General features: G+C 38.5%; 1 non-coding gene across 1 annotated transcript; it reads right to left on the reverse strand.

Annotated features, from left to right (window-relative positions):
- Positions 1-1,246: 1,246 nt before the first annotated feature.
- Positions 1,247-2,791, reverse strand: LOC100246097 (uncharacterized). The gene is made up of 2 exons (XR_009465550.1): positions 2,205-2,791; positions 1,247-1,391 (listed from the first exon to the last, which is right to left on the reverse strand). It is a non-coding gene; the product is annotated as an uncharacterized LOC100246097 (transcript).
- Positions 2,792-9,777: the final 6,986 nt, after the last annotated feature.

Here is a 9,777-nt window from a genome sequence, read left to right on the forward strand (position 1 = left end):
ATATAATTTTAATATTTTTTTAAATTTTAAATAAAGAAAAAAAATCCACTTCTTGCATCATGTTTGAGAAAAAAAGGAACAGAAGCATTCAAAAAGCTCTTTCAGTCGGAGCTTTCATTTTTTGAGAATAATAAAAAGATGTTTTTATTGTTTTTTTACTGTTCAAATAATAGATTGTTTTTCGTGTTTTATTCTTTATTCTTTTTGTGTTTTCTTAGTTGTTTTTCGTGTTTCCACAAAGGTGAGCTTCATCTAACCACATCCCCACCCATAAACTTTTTCTTCTTTTTTAAATTATTGAAATTAATATACTTACACATGGTGTGACAAAGTCATCATTTTTTAAGAAAATTATAATTGGTATAAAAAATTTAATGGAAGAAAACACTTTATTAATTAAAAAAAATAACTTTCATGTTTTTTGTTTTACTTATTCTAAAAAGTTTTTTTATTAACTTAATCAAACATGTTTTTTTTTTTTTTGAGAACAAAAAAAGTTTTCCAAAATTCAATTCTCAAACACAATTTTTTTTTTTTTTTTTTTTTTTTCTGAAAACACAAAAATCTATTCTTAAAAACTGTTCTAAAAAATTGTTTTCCTTAAAACCAAACAAGCCCTGACTGCTTCTTTTCTTTTCTTTTTCTTATTCTTCCTTAAAACCAGATTTTTTTTTTGTTTTTTCACTATGTTCTCCTCCTGCTTCCATGCATTTTTTTCATCTGCTCTCATCATAAGAAACCAGATTCCACCACCCCCACAAACAAAAGAAAAATTGTTGATGCTCTATTTCCTGTTTCACTTGTCAACCTTATAATTTAATTGCTGACTATGTCTATGAATCAGAAATGAGAATTTGATGTTGGGATTGAGCCATATGGGCTCAATATGGTTGGCGCTTAGCACATCTGAAGGGAAGGCCAGAGGCTTAGAGCCGTGACCCCTCAATCCACCAATTGTTTATTTGTCCCTTTATAAAGGGGGCGTCCCCAGGAGAATTTGATACTAAGACTAAACCTTATGTCCAACCAACTCCTGGTACTATCTGAGTCAGTAACTTAGATGACACCAGGAGTTGGTGGATTGAGGGGCTACGGCTTTGGGCCTCTAACCTCCCCTTCGGATATGCTAAGCACCAACCATGTTGGGCCCATATGACTCAATCCCAACATTTGATGCTTTCTATGATTCGAATTTTCCGGTTATTTTCATTATTTCAAACTGCAGATTTACTTGAACAGATGGTGCTTCATATGATAATACTTCATTCATATATAGAACCATTACATTAATTTAGCAGCACAATGGAAGACAAAACAAGAAAAGACATGGACACAATATTTTTCAGTAATTCTGCTTCTGCTTCTGTGTCTTGGATAGATACCTCAGAGGGCTGATAAAGAGAAAGAAATGTAAGACATTAGAAAAATTGTAAGCTAAAATAGTAGTGCAAGCAAAATGTATTCTGATATGTAGGTTGGAAAAGCAATGGAAATAACTTGTGTATGTAATGAAGGCATAGGAAAATAAGTAGGGTGATGGGCAGAATCCTGAATGAAATCAGAAAAGAGAGGGCAGATTTTCTTGAAGTAGAAAAGTAGAGAGCATAGGACCATTGATATGCTATCCATAAAAAAGAGTAGAATTAGATCTCATGTGGGCTTTCCTTTGGGTTAGGGACAGGATAAGAAGTTGAATGGGGGTGTGGTCAGTAAGGCATTTCCCCTTTTAGGTTTAAATAATTGATAAATGATGAGAAGTAGTTAGGTGAAGGGGACGTTGGCCTAATGATCGGCAGCTCTCCATGGACCACACAGAATTAGATTTTTCATGTCCTCAAATTCTACTTTCCTGACCTCACGACATATTATTTTTGTACGGAAGGATGCTATGATGATCTGCTATCTAGCTAAGAGTGTCGATCACTTTATAGCTTGGACGTCGCTTTTCCTTTTCAAAAGAAAATGACTGTCATTCTGTCATTACATTTAGAAGTGAAGTTACTAGATGAGTCAAAATCCGGGATTCGGAAGCGATATGCTTCATCCATCCTTTTTTTTTTTTCTTTCTCTCTGATAAACCTTGAGCCATATTTTTGAATACTGGCGCATGAAAATAACTCTAACGCTTGTGGATAATGCATGCAAGGTGAAGAGAAGAGTAGAGACATGAGGGAAGTGGATGGTAGAAACCTCTAGTACATTACCTCTGTTCATCATTTCATGGCCATGCCCACTTCACCTGTAATTGGGAAATGGAACTTTGCCGGACTCGATGTGCTTGACATCCTCTATGAGGATTTCATAGTGCCTTTTCACTTCCTCCGCAGATTTCCCACCCACGGCCTTGGCAATATTCTGCCAGCGGTCAGGGGTGTCCTTGTCATACTTTGCCAGTGCCTTTTCAAATAGTTTGTTTTGCTTGGGCGTCCAAGAGGAGCCAGAGGTACGTGAAGAAGTCATAGAGTTGGATGCCATTAGTTGATTTTTGAAGTATGGGCTTTTGGATTTGCAGAAGGAAAGGAAAAAAAAAAAACTCAGGGAATGCAGTTGGAAACCAAAGTGAAAATGCAGGAGTGGCTGGTATGAATCCTACGAAATGGAAAAGAAGGAAAAAAAACAGCTCAGTTGCTTCAGTCAAGGAAGAGGAGTTGGAAGTCAAGGAATGGTATGGGAAAGAGATTACCAAGGGAGCTCCTTATAAGCAGGAAGAAAAGTGTGGTGGGGTTGAGGCTAGTTGGGCGAATATATCTTGCAAAGGCTAGAATAGGGAGTGACCTGGCTCCTTAGTAACCACAAGATGGAGAAGGACAAGGAAGAACCAGTGCATGAAGAGAATCAGTATCAAAGGACAGGCACTTTATGATTATTATCATCATTTACTAATCCTCCTTTCTTTATTATATCACCGGCAAGTTGAATTTCTTCGCTAAGTTATTTTGCTAGTGGAATCAAGAACTTAGCATAGTAATTATTCTGATTATCTCATTCACCCATTAACAAGAATTGATTACTCCTTTTCTTTTTTCTTTTAATAATTTTTCCTTTTGTTTTGAATCCAAACCTCTCAATCTGTCATGTTAGTGCAATGTGAATTGCTTATGCATTTTGTAGTGAATCTGTGAAGATCTCACATGTCTAAGCATGCTGGAATAGACAAGCCGATGTTTGGGCTAGATGCTGAATAATAATCATGACAACGATGATAATAATTAATCAGCAGCCCCTACAGACAAGGGGCGAGCAGTACCACATTCTTATCAATGTTTTAATCTGTAGTTAGCTATCACTTCTGTCCTTAGTTGAAGTGTTATACTGTAAATTTTCTTTTCATCATTATCAAAAGATATGCAAGAGGAGGTCAAAAATCTGTACATTTTGGAAAAACCAGAATTATGAACTGGCTTGATTGGAAAGAATGTCAATATTCTAAGTTTTTTCATGAATATGTTAAACTTTGTTTTTATATGTCTTGGGTTTTAACCCATGAAGGGCAGCAACTGTTCAGATGGATAGGGGAGTTATGATTCTTCCCCTCCCTGTTTGTTAATTGTTCATCTTTATCTATTTACTTTTCTCCTTGCCCAAGAGCATCTCAACTAATTTAGTTATTTGTTGGTCTGTCTGAAACTTTTCATCCTTAATATTCAGTGGCAATTTGTTTAATTGTTTTCTGAGGGAGACTTGTTTTTATTCTTGATCTTGCATGTTGTCCTTCTTAATGGGAGCTTATGTCACACCTTGGACTTCCCAGATTCACATGTCCTGTACTAAAGTTTTAGGTCCAAGAACAATTCATGATTATCCCTCAGCTTTTCCTATTTAATTTTCATCGAGCCAATTATTTTAGCAATTGGCATCATATGGGTTACCTTTTCTTGATGCTCTGCTTAATATTAAAACTTTGCCAGCATAGCAGAGAGTTCCCTTAATAACTGTGGCCGGTCTATGTTCCGGTAATTGATAAATTTTGAGAAACAAAATAGCAAGGGCTAGTCTGTTAGTTTATTTACTTGAAGAGTCATTAAGAATTTGTTTTTGAGAAACTTGCTATATTTTCTATATATTATTTTTAGTGGTTTCAGAATAGAATTTGAATCCTAGGACAGTTCTGTAATGGTGACGAAGAGATTTTATACACTGCTAATTTCTTTTGAGAAATTTCATTCTCCTTCCATGGTATGTTCTTGGCTCACTGATTTGATTTGCTTTGAGCACCAAATCTCAATTATGTAGGGAAGTTCTTTTTCTCTTAGATTTTATGCTTTGAGCACAAATGAAAACAATTCCTTGTTCATTCGTTTATAATTTTTAAAGAATCGTCTGTCAAATCATGCAGCATGAAACAAAGTATCAATGATTCATACCTTTTTATCTTTCTCGACACAGAGTACTCTGGAATGGAGAGTTGCAAAAAGGTTAATAAATGAGTACAAAAGAAAATTTCTTTCCTCATGCCTTGCATGGCAAGAGGGGGGCAGGGGACACTTCAATTCCACAAGCCAATAATTACTGCCACCATCCGATGTTATTATGTTCCCTCTAAGACTAAGACTACGATATTGATGCAGTGAATCTGAAATTTACCCTCCTGCTATTTGACATGGTGACGTACTTGGAGTAGTTATGTGTTATGATCACCTTGTGGTGGGTCGTTGAATGATTGACACTTATGCAATCAGGAGGGTACCTGGGTACCAGCCCATGTGTTATATCGGGTGCCTTTTGAACTTTCAGGAAAATACTAGTAAAAGTTGTGTATCTGTGGCCCGTGTGCAATTCTTCTAAATCTTAAGAGCAAGATTTCAGTGCTGATGTTTCCTATTGCATTGCGTGTGTTGATTCCTCCACTTGCTTTTATTCCAACCAAGATATGGACTTTCTTTCAAAAAGTGAATTGCTGCTTGGAATTTGAGGTATTTCTGACTTTGAATTAAATATCATGCCAAATTCCCAGAATCTCAATTTGTAATCAGGCAAGTTGGAGGGTGCAAGCACCGACCCATGGCAAGTGGAACCACCCGGGTCTTGACTATTCTTCCATCAGTAGAGTCCAGAAACAGCGTTATGAATCAAGTGATAAAGCTGGTATGGGAAGAAAATTAAATGCTGTCTTGGCTTTAGAATCTCCATATATCCATTGATGCTTTGTATTTGATTTGAAATCGTTTAACACAAGCTACTGAAATCACATGAAGTGCATAATAATAAGACTTAGGACTTTGTTATCATAGTATGCCAACCGGACACCAGGGGTGGTAATTTAGTATCTTCATCATTATTAAACTGTTTTTTCAACATTTAATTCATTCGTCCCTGTCCTGCTGATGCTCGAGTTGTCTAGTCTGTTGTCTTGAGCCAGGGAAAGGGTGGGGATGGTGAAGTTTAATCATTGGATGAGAGAAACTCAGATGAAGCATGAAGGAATCTGCAGTACTCTGGTGGTCCTTAAAAATGAACCCTCTTGCTGATATTTCAAATTGCTCTCATCTCACACCCACCTCCGAAAAAGAAATGCCGCACCCCTTTTCTTATCCTCTACTCCGTTTTATTTGGCGGTGTACCAACAGGGTCTTGTTGTAGATCCTTTTACAAAACAAAAGTGAGCCATAAAAAAAAAAAAAAAAAACACCCAAGTATCCTTTTATATCAACTCCATGACAGCAACCAGAAAACTATTACTTTTCAGGAGTTAACCAAGTCCACTATTTGTGCCTGGTCCCAATAGCTGTCAGCATGAGCATGAGATCAAACTTTTGAGGGAATCTTTGAAAAGGAGAACAAGTAGCCAAAAAATCTTATGACTCAGGTCTGCTGGTGTGGAGTGGGAGTAATCTATCCATGATTTGGTTCCTGAGGATAAGCAATACTGGAATGAAGTTCATGTACCAACAGAAAGGTTCGTGAGGTGTGCATTTACAGAATGAATGTGTAACATTCCATTTCTAATTGTGTAGATATTGTCAGAGCTCAAACAATGATAATGACTTTAAATTGCATCCATATTATTAACAATAGTTGATGCATATATAACATTTTAAACTTTTTCTCGAGGTGGGATATTGATGCATGATTGAGCAAAATCTCGATGAACTTGGTGTTGCGTTAGGTGACATGGTAGGAACCATGAAAGGGCAGTCTGAGGTGAGAACAGGTTTGTGGTTTGAGTCAGTTGGACAAGATGTGATGCAATTATTGTGAAGACAAGAAGAGACATAACCGGGATTTGTTGTGGAGTAAGACCAAGATTTTAAACAGTGGAATAGCTCGATATTTCGCATCATTCCACCTTGGATTTGCATGGATTGTTCAGGCTTTTATCGAACATCTGAACTGTTATCATTATAATATGTTTATCGTCCATGTGCCATGCATCCAAGAACAGGAAACTCTTCTGGGTACAGGTTTCTGAGAAACGAACAGACACGAAAATCCAATCAAATCAATTTCAATCACTTAATATGCCGAGACTCCATGGGTTATGGGTAAGGAAGGTGCCTGAGAAAGAGTGAAGGAAAAAGGGGGAGGAGGGAGGATCAGACAACCTAAAAAACGACGTCGTTTAGCAGCAAGAAGCCTTAAGAAAAAGGGAAACAAAAGGTAGTTGTGAAACCTTATGCGGGCGGACATGGTTTTGATGGAAGAACGGATGATTTAAAATGGCGGCGTTTTAATGAGAAGGGGAAGACAGCTTTGTACCTAAAACGACGCCATTTTAATCATACGAGGCAACATAGAACAAAACAGCGAAACAAACACACCCTCGTCTCGGGTGGTAAGGAAGAGACAGCCGAAAACCGGGGAAGAAAGAGGGGACAGTGACTTTATTTTGCCCCCAAAACGACTTCGTTTAAACAAACGGAGAAATAAGAAGTAACACCGTCTTAACTGGGATGGAACGGCAGAAATGTTGGAAGCCAGAACGCCATGTTCCCAATCCTAGAGTAAAATCGCTTCGTCCGCATCATCAGCTCCATGAAAGCTTTGTCGTTCCGAGCAGCTGAAAATGCAGGCAGTTGAAGGAGAGAGGGATCAGGTGCTCTCTGAAAATTCCAAAGAGACGAAAAGGTTCGATTGGGAGGAGAAACGTGAGAATGGTGAGTTGGGACTGAGAAGAAATTGAGACTGGAATCTCATCTCAACCCAATTTGATGGTGGCGCCTGTTGGTTTCAATTGGAATGATTGATTCCCAATTTTATTCTCAAGTAATTCTGAAAACTCCCGGGTTGGTGTGATTAACTTGCTGGTCAATCCATGAAATTATTCGTAAGGTGCAGGGAGTAGTGTTCATTTTTTGGCATGTTTCCATCATGCGGCCCAATCAGAATGGCTGTGTGTAAATAAAATAACCTTGAAAATTACTTGTTCCTTTCCATTCCCGCTCTGCGTTTTGTTATAATTAAAGTTCACTGTTTGTCTGTTAGTTTGTTTGACACTAAGTATACACCAAGGCAAAAATCGGAGAATCCGAGGAGACGCACAAATCAGAGGAATAGTAGAATTGAGGTTGATGGAGGGATGCCCGAGTTCTTCTTCTACCGCATGGCAGAAAAGACGAGAATGAGAATAAATGGAGAAAGTGGTAAAAGGGAAGTTGGAGATGTGTGTGTCTCATCGAGTCATCATGGCAGAGAGGAAGATATGGCGAAATGATGAAATATGCCCCCATTTACCTCCGTAGGTGGTGAGTACATGGAGAAATCTATGCAAATCTTTTGACTTCCAATGGAGAAAAGAGTTCAGTCAACTGCCTCGGTAGCATATGGTGTTTTGGTGAATGGTGAGTAAGAAATCATTGAATTGTGTTTTCCGTATAGATGGGGGGACAGTGGCCCAGCAATTTGGCCTGCCCAATTTGACCCAATTCCAACCCAACCCAAATTTATGAATGAATTTGTGACTGTTTGGACCACAGAAAGTGAGCTAGGAAAAGCAGTGGCCTTTTGAAGTTGAAAGGAAGTAGTGACGGCCAATGGGGTTTGAATGGAGTCAGGGAAACAGCGTGAAAAGGAAACATGTAAATATTCAGGTGATGAAGTCGGAGAAAGTGAACGTCATCATTGCTCGAACCATGTTTGACCTTGATTGGAGGCATTGAGTTGTGGTCCACACCATATTCAATGCAAGGCCCAGGAAACAGGCAAATTTAATACCACACCATTTTTGCTTTCCATGTGAATTGTGAGTCGTGACTGCCAATTATGAGAAGAGGCAAACCCAAATGAAGTTCCCTGGTTTTGAAGAGTGAACGTGAATTGTGAAACTTGGTTATCTTTACAGACGAAGAGGAAACCAGTGAATTTATGCCGGCACCATTTTCTCTCTAAAATGATGAAACTCAGAGCCGTCTGGAAAAGAAAACACACTCTTCTCTCCAGATCCGTCCAGGGTTTTTGATATTTCTAAAATAATTTCAACATTAGCTCCAATTAGAATACTTAGGAATTGAAATCTTAGAAGCAATGTCCAGGTTCAGATGTTAGCTGAATTCTCACATTAGAGCTTGAATACCCATAGCCCCAGCACAACTACTCTGTCATAAATGTGTTTCCCTGAAGTCTGAACCCACAACTTATTTTTTGATGGATAAGTTTCAGCAATTAAAGAAAGCGTCTTCAGGACAGTGTCATGTGGTTGACAAAGTACCATACATTGTCAAAAGTTTTTCTCAATTCAAATTTAAAATGACAACATTCATTTTGCGTATTAGTTAACATGTTAAGAAAACTCTTCACATTGGGCATGGGACTTGATCAACCTTTGAAACTTTCGCTCCCATGTCTATATCAAACCGCTTGGGTCATCCTTTGAAACCAACCTCATTTTGATCACCTTTCACATCACGAATCCTACCAATTACCTAATCTCGTAAGTTTGGTGGTTGACTCTTGATGATCTAGGATTCCCACTTCTAAGAGGCTTCCTAAGTGGCGAATAGTCTAAATGGAAAATCTAGTGGTAAACGCTTGCGTTTCAAAATTTTGACGCTTATGTCTGGTTCGCACTTACCAAAACTTTAAGGTCTCTTTGTAAATAAGATTAAAGGAGAGTTCCAGTTCCATCTAGAGATTATTGAGGTCCCCACTTGTCCCAATCTTCAACTTGCCCGGATTTTGATGTATACTAGTATGGTAGTCATAAGCTCAATCGTATTTTCTTGCTGCAAGTATCTGAACTGAACTTTATAAGGTCGGTTTAGTCTGGTGGCACAAAAGGAATGACAAGTGGGGGGGGGGTTTAGGCTGACCCTTCGTTGCAAGAAGTGAATGCATCAACCGTTTGCTGGCATCAGGCCCACCCATCAAGCTTTTTTCTTCAACTTTTTGCGGCCATGGCAACCGACGAGCCTTTGACAATGGTGGGCATGGTGCAGTTTGCTAGTTGCTGTGGCCCACTGATACTGACTGGCTGTAGTAAAGAGATCATGGGTCTGTTTAATTGAGTTTAGGTGCATTAACTTATTTGTTCCTAGACATCAAATCATCCACAGCATTCCCATGTTTTTCACATGTTCCCATGATCGCTAATGAAGATTTTCGCTTGGTATTCAAACGAAAATAAAGAGAGATGAATTACTGTGGACCTCGCACTTTCTTGTGATGGTTAGTGGTTACATCATAAATGCCCTACGCCTACCGTAACGCATCCATGTGTTCATGGGGGCGTCAATGGATATTGTTGGTCCGAGTCTCAGCCTTTTCCTGTGCCTAGTCCTCAGACGTACCACCCCACAAATCACATCACACTTCCCTTTTTTTTTCTATTCACCAATTACTTTA

The sequence above is a fragment of the Vitis vinifera genome, chromosome 4, assembly GCF_030704535.1.
Source record: "Vitis vinifera cultivar Pinot Noir 40024 chromosome 4, ASM3070453v1".
NCBI classification, from domain to species: domain Eukaryota; kingdom Viridiplantae; phylum Streptophyta; class Magnoliopsida; order Vitales; family Vitaceae; genus Vitis; species Vitis vinifera.